Below are 13,024 nucleotides of genomic sequence, written 5' to 3'. Positions count from 1 at the left end.
AGCTAAAGGAACAATATGTGTCTAAAATGATTGAAGGGTAAAAGTCAGTACATTGACACTCACATAATGACTGATAGCTGAAAGAATGACTTGAGGATAGTTTCAGTTTTACATCACTTATAAAAAATGCCTTTACATTTAATTGTAGTCCAGGTACAGTTGCATGCTCATTCATGCTCATTCATAGGCTATGGCTTCAACAGTATGCATGGCTGTTTCATCATTTTAATCACAACATCAATAAAATAAACCCCTAATTTTTTCCCACATTTGGTCCCTCTTAATTTCTCTGTGGAAACATTTCTGACCGTTGTACTTGGGCAGCGCCCAGGGAGTTGAACGTTGCCTGGAAACCAAACAGATGTAAATTGATATTACGTCACATAGCCGCCTACATGTGGACTCTTTATTGTTTTCACATCAGTTATGACGGGACCAAACACCTCGGACTCCTGTGATGGAGATGAAAGGGAACCATGTGTTACAGGCTACATTAGTCACACAGGACTTTAAGCGAATACAGTTGTCAGCTCCTGTCGGATGTTTTAAATATCAGACATAAGTAGTAAGTCAAGCCCACTTAGTTTAAGCTAATAAATGTATACTTTGTTTTAAGTCATTTCAATTGTTGCTCTTCTTTCAATTTTGGATGAGCTTTGCTGTCAAAGTAGCTGCCAAAGTACCAACAACTTTCCCTTGCTATAGCCTTTAGTTGCGTAACACAGTTCTCTCGTGCTTTGGGCCTTTGTTTCTTTCAAAACATAAAACACAAGTCTTGTTTAGATTTCTGCCAATTTTAGGTGCTAGCTTAATGAGTTCCTTCTAAATCAAAATTTGGAAGACCTTTTCATTTGACCTATTTCCAAACAGCAATTATTGTGTTAGCATGAAACAGCTAACAGGCTGCTGATGCTAACATTTCAGATCAATGGGGCGAGGTTTTTAGATTGTGTCGTCCAGTAAGGTTAAATAAGTTGTTAGTGTCTCATGAACACTTAGCTGGTGGGTTTTTAAAAGAACTGAAAATATAAGAAACACCACACAAGGAACATGCTGTAGATTCTCAGGAGGCCAATAAATGAATCCCTTTGGAAATAATACAGTCCAGCTTGAAGATGAGGAAGTATTCTGCATTAAAGGTGTCAGCTATAGAAATCTCTCCTCTCTTTACATAACATTTTTCATAAATGCTTTTCCAAAAAAGGGGGAAATCAATTCCTCCCAGCGTGTCTCTTTTCCTTTGGATCATTTCCTCTTCGGTGAGGGGAGGGAGATTTTGTCTCACTTCATAAAACAATATTTCCACCATCTACAGTATTCCCTAAATAGAACTCTCATTCTGTTTCCATGGAGTAAAACTATTTACCAGATGTCCGAAAGCTTCAGTGAAGTGACCAAACCAGACATCTTTTAATAGAGGGAATGCAGGGGTGACTTTATTGGAACCAGGACGAGTCTCTGGGGATCTCTTTGTCACTTTTCCTGGTAGGCTAGTCTCTATAAACAAGTCACTTTTCATTCCCAGAGTGCTTTGCCTTTATGGCGTATAAATACGGTACATGGATGTACAGTATGTTAATGTCATTGTTAGAACGCTGCACTTTTACGTGTTCATTTAGAAAAACTCTTCCACGTGACAGTTGTTTAAAATTATACATTCATAGGTGAAAGAAATGGTAAGGTTCTTGTGTTGATCAAGAAAGTATACACACTTAATTTTCTGCATTGATCAAAACACTCTGCATGAAAATATAACAAATAAAAAAGAAGCTCATATATAATCTTCCCAAAAATCCTGGCTTGTGAGAAGGTGATTTGAGGCATTTTAAATGAGGGTATCTTGGAAATATTGGAAAAATAAAATCACACATTCTCTAGAAATATTGCTGAATTCTGATTGGAGCATTAAAACAGACTTTAAAAGTGAACTATTTAGATAAGAAATCTTACACTTAACATTGTTAGATTGTTAGAATTTGATTTTGAAAAAAAGCTTCTTTTAATCAAGTGTCACTATGCTTCAACCAAATTACACACAGTGTCAGACTGACTCTGACACTGTGAAGCAGCTGAGCTCTTCGAACCCAGGATGTCCCCTGTTGGCGGTGGACTGCCAGGGACTCCCTGTTGTGTTTCCCATTCAGTAAACCAGGATAAATGAATTATTGAGGCGCCTCCTGGTAATGAACTTGTAATGTTTTGGGAAGCTCGTTGATCTACAGAGATTATAGGGTTTAAGACATTCTTCTCTGCAGTTATGGTTATCATTTTTCCAATACCTTTTGACTCAAGCCAAGCATCTAATTCAGCTAAACTTCTGATGGGAGGTTCCCTCTTCATAAAATAAATCACAAGTGTGTCGTCACAAGCCTGGTGTTTGCATAAGTCTGGTTTAACAGTACAATTACATCAGATCCTGCCTATTAGTAAAAGGCGTCAGGGGCTTTTTAAGCATTGTCCTCCTTGTCGCAGAGACAAAGCCATCTGTATCCTCATCCTTAAACTTTCCAGTGGTTTTTCCAAACCTACAGATGTCTTAACCTAAAAACTCATTTTAACATAATGGAGCAGATATGTGTGTGAAGCCACGAGTGTTGTAAGTTGGAAGGAGAGGACACTTTACATGTACAGAAAATCTACCAAAGTTTTCATAATAATATTTATGAAGAGCCAACATTAATTCACTTGGGGAAAAGTGGAAAAAATATGTAACAAGGTAGAACCTTTGAGCAGAACAGAACTGATTGGATGTGCGAGGAAATTAAATACAGGGAGAGACAGAAAGAGGGAGACGGACAAACAGATGGACAAACAATAACAGATAATGAAAATGTATTTGTAGCAAATGTAGTGACAGAATTATTGCCAGTACCGGCAATTACAACGGTGATACTGGAAATTATAAGTGACAGCATTTGGAGTCAAACAGGTCCACGGCAGCAGATGTGATGGTTTAATCACACGACATCCAGTCTGCCTCTCCCTCCTTCTACTCATAACATCCTCCCTGTCTCTGCTTGATCACAGCCAGATGATTTAAGATGTGATTAGGGCGACATTGCAACACTTCTCGAAAGGAAGATAAAACATTTAAACCCCAGGACCTCCTTGCTACCCAGACAGCCCAAAGTCTTTCTCCCTTTCCACCCCACATGAACAATCACTCCGCACAGGTGGGTCGGCTGCTGTTTCACATCAGCGAAACCCTGGCAGGCTGCCACCCTGCATGCCTCCAGCCAGGACCTCCCTCTCCCTGTCTCCTACGCTCTGACTCCTATCCCTCGATCTGTCCCACTCGTCCCTATGGGCCTGCCCAGCCCATGATGAAGGGATTTTTATCATACCACAATGAGCAGATATCAGTGACTCAAAGAGACCAGCTGCCTCCTCAGGTTACCTCACAGAGGTGTGATCACGCTAAATGACGAGGGTTATTAGGGGTTTATCTTTGGTTGGGGCTCAACCCTGGTTAATCTATCTAAAACATGTTGTAGACAAGATAAGAAGGTTAAAAAAATGTTTCCTTTTATTGTCGTTACGTGAATAACAGCAGGGATGTTTCCCTTTTTTTCCCGGTTGTCTTGTCAGTTAAGGTCGGGACAAAGTTAAAACAGACACAATGCTTCCCTGTATAAGCTGTTGATTGGAAGCACCATGTTTCTGCATCTCCATGTTTGTTTGTTTGTTTTTTATCACACAGTGCAAAGCTAGAGCAATAGCATGGCATGGCATAACAATTAATTTTTAAGGTTTCGTCTCTCCAGGCAAATGGACCGTGTGCTCAAAACAGGTAAAAACATACAATTAGATAAGTAAGTTTCATGTGAAATTCAGAGCCTGTTAAATGCTCTTCAGATCAGGCAGGAGTCAACAGGGGCTTGTTTGTATGTGAAAGGCTGATTTTTGTGGTTAGGATTCGTTCAGTTTTTTTTTAAGTTTATCTGTAACATCTTTGCTTGGATTCATCATGTCGCAGGCCGCTCTGCTGTGTTTTAGGCAAATCCCAGTGTAACTTTTTAATAAAAGTTTATTTGTGTGTGTTGAGTGATGGGAGATGTCTTACGTAATGTCCAGCCACACCTTTCAGACAGGGAGGAAGCAGCTGTTACTCCGATCACACTGAAAGTCTGGCTCCTAATCAACACTTCTCTCCTACGTCTCTTCCCTCTTTTGTCACCTTTTCCTGTTTTTCTGCTCTTTGCCGCAGGTTTCCAATGTGCATATTTAATTCAGTACATACTGTAGAGCTACAGGATCTACGAGTGTCAAGGCCAGAGGGGAATGACAGAGAGAATAAAACATGCATATAGAAAAATGTTTAGGCTTTGGTGTGGGGTTTTTTTAAGGAAAATATGGCAGTGGATTGGAGTTTTGTGCGTTTGTACTGTTTAGCCAGCTGGAAGGCTTTGGGATAAAACTCAGTGAAAACTTGACTCTTCTGGCTCTATTGCTCCCATTGTTGTCTGCAGTGACTATTCTAAGGTCTGTTAGGGCCCTAGGTAAAATATTCACATACAACAAATATGGTGATAGAACCCTTAAAGCTAATCTAGAAGATAAACTATAATCAGATGATAATGTAAATCATTAAAAGACTGAGATATACAATGACTTTGTGTTTGCCCTCAGGTAGATAAACTGTTCCACAGACGGGGGGCCGTGGTTATAAAAAGATTCCTCACTGTAGGTTTTAGTTCAGACGCTGGGAACGACCTTAAAGACCACTTCCTGAACACCTGAGGGCTCGAGTGGGCTCATAAGTTAAAATCATGAGGGATAAATAGGTGGGAGTAAGACCATTAAGAGCTTTAAAAACCAATAAAAGAAACCAGTTGTGAGTAACACCAGCTAAATCTTCAATTGAGCTCGGATATAAAATCAATGACCTAAAACTGGAACCACTGTGCACTCATGCATGCTGAGAAAATGGTTCACAGACGCACACGCTGTGTTCACGTTTTCTTATTTTTTACTGGTTTGCCTGTGAATTCGAAAGAGTATTTAAAATGTGATATTTTAGGTGTATGTTCAACATGAATTGAAAGGCCACACCTGCTGAGGTCACTGCAGCGTCCTCATTGTGCAGTTTCTGGTAAAAAGGCAAAGCTCCTCTCTGCACAATGGACTCAGTGTGCAGACCGCCATACTGAGATGGAAAACAAGCAAGGAGGGGTGCTGGGCTGAAGTGTTGCAAGCAGCTTGTAGTCAACAGTGGAGGAGGCTGAGAGATGACAGGAATGTCAACCCGACGACATGATGGCACGAAGACAACAAAGGCAACGAGAAAAATGTATGAACAGTCGACGAGTGATCAAACTGGACTGTCTTCTGTTGACGAAATGCACCTCAAGCTAAACTCCAATTACAGTCATTTCACAAAAGAATTCAGACGTATGCATAACGTTGTCTACGTTAGTAACAATAGTAATTCCACAGTGAAAGATTTTACTGTTAAGTAATGCTCCAATTAAAAAATATATTTTAAGGGGGAGAATTATAATCCAAAGAGTAAAAAGTTTTTACTGTTATCCAACGATCATATCAGGATCATGGTCAGCTGTCACTTTAAGTCAGTGCTCTGATGCTGTAGTGTTTGTTAAAGTTATACAAAATGATGGCAGGTCCTTTTGTTCCCTTAAGGTGTCTAATTTACAATCTACTCCTCTCTGTTTGCCGAAGACGGGATTCTGGAGAATTAATACTTTAGCTCTTATCCTCTTCAGTGCACCCAAACAAAAAAAAAAATAAAATACACCCAAAAAATAAGTAAATAAAAAAAAAATAATAATATATATATATATATATATATATATATATATATATATATATATATATATATAGTTAAAACAGTCAATGGTTGAAACAGGTAGGTGGTAACTTGAGACCAGCAAGTTATCTGTCGGGTGCAGCAGTAAGGCGGTCTGTCTTTCTCGCCGGGGGCGGCGGTTCCATTAGTGTGTGACATCATGTGAAAACTATGACTTTACTGGATAATTTTGTATTTGAGTTGGGAAAGTACAGCATGGCTTTATTAGCGTTTAAAAAAAAAAAAAGGAATATTATGCACAGCAGTTGCTTTTAGAAACTTTTATGCCAGCCTCACTTCCAGTACATGAGACAACAGCCGGATAGCAAACCAGAAGGATCTTGATTCTTTGCTGCAAAGGCCCCATCTGTTACCCTGATATGATTCCACAGATCTCTTCAGTGGTCGAAGAGCATTCCCACATTGTGAAAGCCCACCACAGGGACCCTCCGGAGCCTATCACTTGAGAAAACATTTTTCTTTGAGCGCCTTTTTTTTTGCCTGGCGAGTGAATCGGGGCTTGTTTGTGTTATGAGGAGGCGGTTGCCAGGGAGAACCGGCGTTCTCAGACGAGCAGCATTCCTAGTTATTTCTATCAGCCTCTTTACATTCAAAACACCTTTTAAAGCAGAAATTTAAAAAAAAACATGACCACATCTTTTACTCGTGGATGCGAGGGCAGTACAGGAATGAGAGTTGATGTGGGATGAATATTTCCTGCACCAGATGCCAATACGTCTGGAGGTTAATACATCTTATAAAACATTATGCTATTAGTCTGATTTTTCACTGCCCTGTGGTTGAACAGCCTAGTTATCATGGTGTAGTGTTTTGGTTCAAAAATCCCCCTTCCACAAAAAACTCTAAGATCGGGTCCAAGATAAAATTTACCTTGGAAAACCACAGGATTTTTTTCAAGCCCATGCAAAACAGAGGTTTTTCCTGAGAATAATTATGCTGCAATGTTTATAGGAAAATGTTGTGAGGATTTGAGGCTGATCAGGTTCTCTGTACTTATGTTTTACATAAGCTTGCTTTTTACTGTTTATTTACTTTTGTCGTAACTGGGAAGTAACATGACATCTTTAGGGCTGCCACGGTTTTGATTTGTCGTTATGGGGTTGTATATGACAGTGAAAAAATGGAAAGATTGAAGCTCTGTGATGTAGTAACTTTATGTGCCATCTTCATTTGCTCAGTTTTTATCCCCCATGTCCAAGCACACTGGCTTCAAAAGACAAAAACGCATCCCTGATGTAAATGATGATGTCATCAGCAGCACACATATGCATTCAAACTTTTCTGGATAATTGAAGGGCAAACACACAACACGATGGATTCATTTGCACATTACACTTTGTCAGAATCTGTTTATATCTACACCCACTTTCAAACACTCCTCATTTTCTGGTGCTGTGTTCAGTGTAACGTCTCGATCCCTCGCTAAATCACACAGCACACTCAGGGGGCCTTGCTGACCTGTCACATGTGGACTGCATCATTCATAGCAATTACCACATCTTCAGCACAGATTTTGGGCTTTCTTTATCCAATTTGAGCTTAATGCAATTCACTCAGAGGCAGGAAAGGGTCTACTGAGGTGAGCCTTCCTGGTCTGTGTACTTTCAGACCAATAACTTAAAGCTTGAAAACCAAAACCTTGACAACCAAATAAACACAATGCAGGACTCGCAGATGCTTTTCTGTGAACGATTTTCTTGATGCAAAATAACCATTTCTGTGTGTATGTGTTGAATTACTGCACTAAATCACACAGCTCTAACCCTCTCTTGATTTACTGGGCTTGGACGAACGTGACGAACAGAACAACGAATAACTTAAACAGAAGGCAGCCACCCACCATACTCGTGGAAATACATTTGGAAACAAAATATACATATTAAAATTCAAGGTTTCATAAATTATTTGAAACTTTGTGTGTTTCATTAGGGCTACAGATACATAAAAACTGCAACACACAACAACTATGGCTTGTGGATTTGAAATGAGATGGTGCACGACGGACACAGAAACATAAAATGTCTAGTTTGTTCCATTGCTCTGTTAGAACTCATACCTTCATTTAGTCCGTTTCAAACCCTTAACCCTGCCAATTCTCTACAGCATAATACCATTCAGATGTTAAACCAACTTTAGAAGGGTTTATGGAAACACAGACTTCCACTCTGATAAATGGATCTCTGACTGTGATTTGACATCCACTGCATTCTTCGATTTTGGCCAAAGGACAGGCCAATAGTTTTTCCAACAGTGTTCAAGTATAAATCTCATGCAATGGTAAAAGGACTTGAGAGCTTGTATAGTGCTTTGGTCTTCTATACAGCTCAGGTCATACTTAAGTGTTCATGTCACATTCACATTGTGACGGCAGATGCTGTTAACTAATCCATTCATATACATTCACACACCGCTGGGGAAGCAGTGGGAGCAATTTGGGGTTCAGTGTTTTGACATGTGACTGAAGGAGCTGTCGAACCTTCCAGTTGAGACGACTAACTCTACCACTGAGCCACAGAAATGTCTTTGCTCTCATTCACTTTCCAACTGCACGAAACACATTACATAGAGAATATTTTCCGCTTTGAACCCAACATATCCTAAAATCAGCACATGGGAAAGAGTGAGCCAAATAATAACTACACAATGGTTACATCAAAACAAGAAAATGTAGCAAATCTCATTCCTTCAGGGTGAAGTTTGATTGAGTTAAGCGCCATTAATGGCTGTAAATGTGGGTGTCACTGCATACACAGCTGGCTCATTAAGTTCTGACTACATCCACGCTGCTTCCGTTGTGTTAGCTGATACAAACAAAAGAACGGCACGGTTCAAAATGAGTCCATTCTGCCAGTCATTTCACATTGAGTGTGAATAAAAACAGTATTCGCGTGACATGATGTTTCATTATCCTAATAAACTACACAGAGGTATTAAATAATCATGAAGTGGTTGAAATTTAAAATCTGTCGCCGTTTCTGCTGCCTCTCCTTAACATGACTTACGAGGAGAGGGAACGTACTAGCATGTAATTTTACAGCACTTTGTGAATCATTAGATTTGTGATTGATTAAAGTAGGCTTTATGTGGCATTTACGGGATAGAAACATAACTATTTAAAGCCCTTCTGGTCGAGGATTGCTCGCAACAATCAGGATTTAAGTGCACTTTCAGCTGAGATGGAAACCAAGCATGCAGCTTTTAAAAGAATCAAAAGAAAACCGCTGTGTGATGAAAATTGCCTGCTGGGAGCGGTGGATGAGGACAGCCACTTGGATTGGCAAGTTCCTGCAGGAGAAATTTCCAGACTTGCTGTGGAGACCTTCTAACCTTGTCAAAGTGTGTGTGGTAACTCCTCCTTAAAGTTTAGTTAACCATTGAGGGGGAAAGTTTGATTCAGTCTTATTTTTCTTTTTTAGCCGTTTTCCAACAGGAAGGTTTGACTTTGCATAGAAACTGGAAGCAGAGAGAAACAACAAACAGCCAAATAGGTGTTGGCCTTCAATTTAAAAGCGCATTCTTTTTGTGCCAGCAGAAAAGTGAAATTGACAAGTTTTTCAAGACTGTGTGTGATGGATGAACTACACACAGAACAAGAGTCATTTGTTGTGTCTTCTTGGTTCTCGTTGGCAGTTCTTCTGACGCCCACATTATCCATTAAAAGTTTTTGATAGTCCAACTTTAGCAACCTATACTGAGTAAAGTTGGTATTGATATGTGCTTAGCAAAACTACAATTGCAGGATAACTTAATTCTGACTTGGAAGTAGCCAAGGTTGTGCATTTGAGCTCATCTCTGAGTGGAGACAGAGTCACTCAGTCACAGAACAGTAAATGACTGAATGTTGACAGTGGAGCGCTAAATATGTGGGAGAGATACTTCCACTAGCATTACAAGGTTTTAAAATGTCTTTTTATTTCTATTTTGAAAAGAGTGCTGATGTACACTTTGGAAGTTAAGAATATGTTCACAGTTGTCTTTGATTGTTCATCTTCTTTATAACATCCTTTAGTAAAACACCGGTTGGCCCCCGTTGCCCAAACAGACTCTAGAAACACCACTGACGCCACTCTACTGCTTTCTTTAGATCTCTTCTGCTCCATAGTCAATGCAGAGCTAGAGAACGGCTTTAATCTTCTCATCTTATTCTCAGCAAGGGAGAATATTGTGTTGCAAATACTTTCTAAGATTTTCATTTTTTTTTCTTGTAAAAGGTGAGAGGTGCAATTTGACAAATTCCTTCCAAATAGAACAAGTTTTTCCTCCCAATTAGAAAAGATAAAATCACTGCAGCTATTTCACTGAGTACTTCTGTCATCTTACTAACAGTTCAATAGTTTTGGTAAACAGACATAAGACAAAAAAAAAAATCTTCTTATTTTCCGCCAACTCTAGCATCAAAGCCCATCTTGGCTCTGTAACAAATCTTTGACATACAAATGGTTTCCAAGTGTTGCACAAGATAGATTCACGAGCCAGCTTTGTGTAAAGTGAGGGCCTGAAGAGGCAGTCCAACATGTATTCACCTACCATAAAAAAGATTATTTAAAGAGGCCATGACAAAGAAGAGAAAGTCGGCATGACTTTACTCAGCGGGAAATGCTTTTAGACGTGTGATCGTGCTGAATGTGTGCCAAGTCTACAATGAGGTGAGACAAGACCCACTGAGTTCCTACAAAATGACAAATGAGTCGCACTAAAAATCCCATGCTTGCATAAATGTGTGTCCATTTATATTTCCAAATGTATATAAATCTCACTGAAGACCATCTCTTTGCTTTTATAGGCTCATCGGGGCTAAAATAAAGCAGCATGAGTTGACATCGTAGCCACTACAAGGCTCTAATGGAGCACACGTTTAGAGTTCTGGATCCAACATAAACAAAGCTACGAACAACGGAGAGACTGTCATCAGGTGATAAATTGTAGGGCAATGGTCAGGAGATACTTGACACCTTTTAGTGGAACGTGGTATGATCTATGTTGAGGATGGAGGTTAATGGAAGAAGGTTTGTCTGCTGGTTGAAATAAACAGCGGACGCCTTGACAACTGCAGAGGAGAGGAACTAGATTTAATGAGTGAACACAGCAGAGTAAGTTGAGGGAAAAAAGGAAGGGATTATAACGCACAGAGGTTTGGGAGGACGCCCATGCTAAGCCAAACAAAGTGTAAATATTTATCTGACTGAGTTTTTGACACGGCTGTCTAATTGTGGATACAAATGGAATCCAGATTGCGCTGGTTATCAATCAGACATGTTGGCCAAAGAAGTCTACATGGTGATCAAGTAGTCGCAAAAATACAACAAATAATTATGAATTAAATCCACATTTATTAACATTTCACTCATTTTACACCAGGAAAGTCAAGTAAGTTCTTTTTAAAGTGAGATTGTTTAAAGTACTCGTGGAAAGTATGCTACTTAGAAAATTCAGTGTGCAGGTATGAAAGCTAGACTACACATCGCTGAAGACCGGTTCATTTGTGCCATTTACCAGCTAGTAATATTTTCTCTGTGCTGTTCATGTGAAGAGTATGCAAATGCAGAGTTGTTTGCTTAAAACCAAAACACTGTGCTGGAAGAAGCTAAAAATAGCGCCAGGCTAAAGAGAAGGGAAACTGCACAAAGAGCTTCATTTCTGAGGTCACTTTTCTATACCAGTGGTTTGTGCCTCATTTTCTCATTTTCTTTTTTTATTTGAAAATAATAGTAATAGTTCAGCTTTTAGAGCAAATTATTATGAAAAGAGACAATCTTGCTATACCATAAACCTTTAATTATATAAGAAGAGACGTTCGTATTTGCATTTAGTGCAGCAAAACCACTAATACTATCAGTCAATGTAATATTTCTGTATAGTCTCTGACTAAATTTCCACTATGATTTCATTCAAACCACCAGGTCCACTGCTATTTATGCAAAGCATTTGTTTGGGGAAAATTAAAGTGATGAAACAACAAGATCCAGAATACCGTCCTGCTGGGTGCCACAAACCATTTTTTTTTAAGTACATTGAAAGTGGTAGAGTAAAAATGTGGATCTGAAATAAGCAAAGAAACAGGTTTGTTCGTAAACAACAAACAGGCAGTGTGTGAGCAGGAACATGAATGTGGAACTGCGACTGCAATCCCAGACAGACTACATAGTTGTAGATGAAATATGATGTGTCTCTTCAGTCAGTTAAAAATTATGTGAAGCAGGTTACAGTGGAACAAATAGGCAAGTATGTTTAATAAATCTAAGGGTATGAAAATGGGGCTCTTGAGAAAAATGCAAAGCTAAATACTGCAAGCAAAAGCAGATGTTGATGGTATAGAGGCACCCCTGGGTGAAATATATTATCTAAAGCAAACAAGCAGCAGGCCACTTTTTTCGTTGTTGCTTGTTTTATCACACATCTATTTCACAGATTTACAGTTGATGCTATATCTATTAGTAGCTGCTTTACATGTGTATAGACCAATGTGTTTGTAACCTTTAAGCTAATAAAACATTGTCGTTTTGAATGCTACTTGACCTTAGTTGTATTAATAGGATATGGTACAATGCACAACAGGATGTAAGCCAGTTAGATGGATATGCTGACGTTTGCAGGGTTCAAGTAGAGAAACTCACTTTTTGACTGATTCCTGATACTTTTATCGTTAAGTTTAAATTAAAACTTAAACAAGATAGATACCACATTATTAGCAACCATGCTAGCTACTCTTTTCTTTCCCTAAGCCTTCTTTTTTAATGATGATAAACCCTACACTTAACTTTTCTTTCATGCCTTTTAAAGGACATGATGTCACTGAATCCTCAGATACACAAAAACCTCCTCATTTCCTGTTATTGAGGAACTCACTGTTGCCATAGCAGCCAACACAAACTCCATGACAAACAATTACCAGTTGCTAAGGAAATTGTGGCTTACCACAGTGTTTATTTGTTTAACCTTTGAATAGTTGAGCTAGTGCCAGGTCCCATGCATCAAATCAGTGTTAATGGTAATTGTTTACTGTACCACCGCAGGTTTAGATGCAGTTTTGAATTCTTGCAATCTGACTGGTTTTCATGGGATCTTTTTTTCTCGTAATTATGCTCAATTTGGACTTTCCTGCCCTGAAAGCTCCCATGATAATCCAAATGCTTGGCCTGCTGTTAACCAAACCAGCAGTGTTTGTGCATGCAGCTGTGTGTGTGTGTGTGTGTGTGT

Source organism: Symphodus melops (assembly GCF_947650265.1).
Source record: "Symphodus melops genome assembly, chromosome: 19".
Lineage (NCBI taxonomy): Eukaryota > Metazoa > Chordata > Actinopteri > Labriformes > Labridae > Symphodus > Symphodus melops.
The sequence above is the reverse complement of the archived record's forward strand: the minus strand, read 5'-3'. Positions refer to the sequence as shown.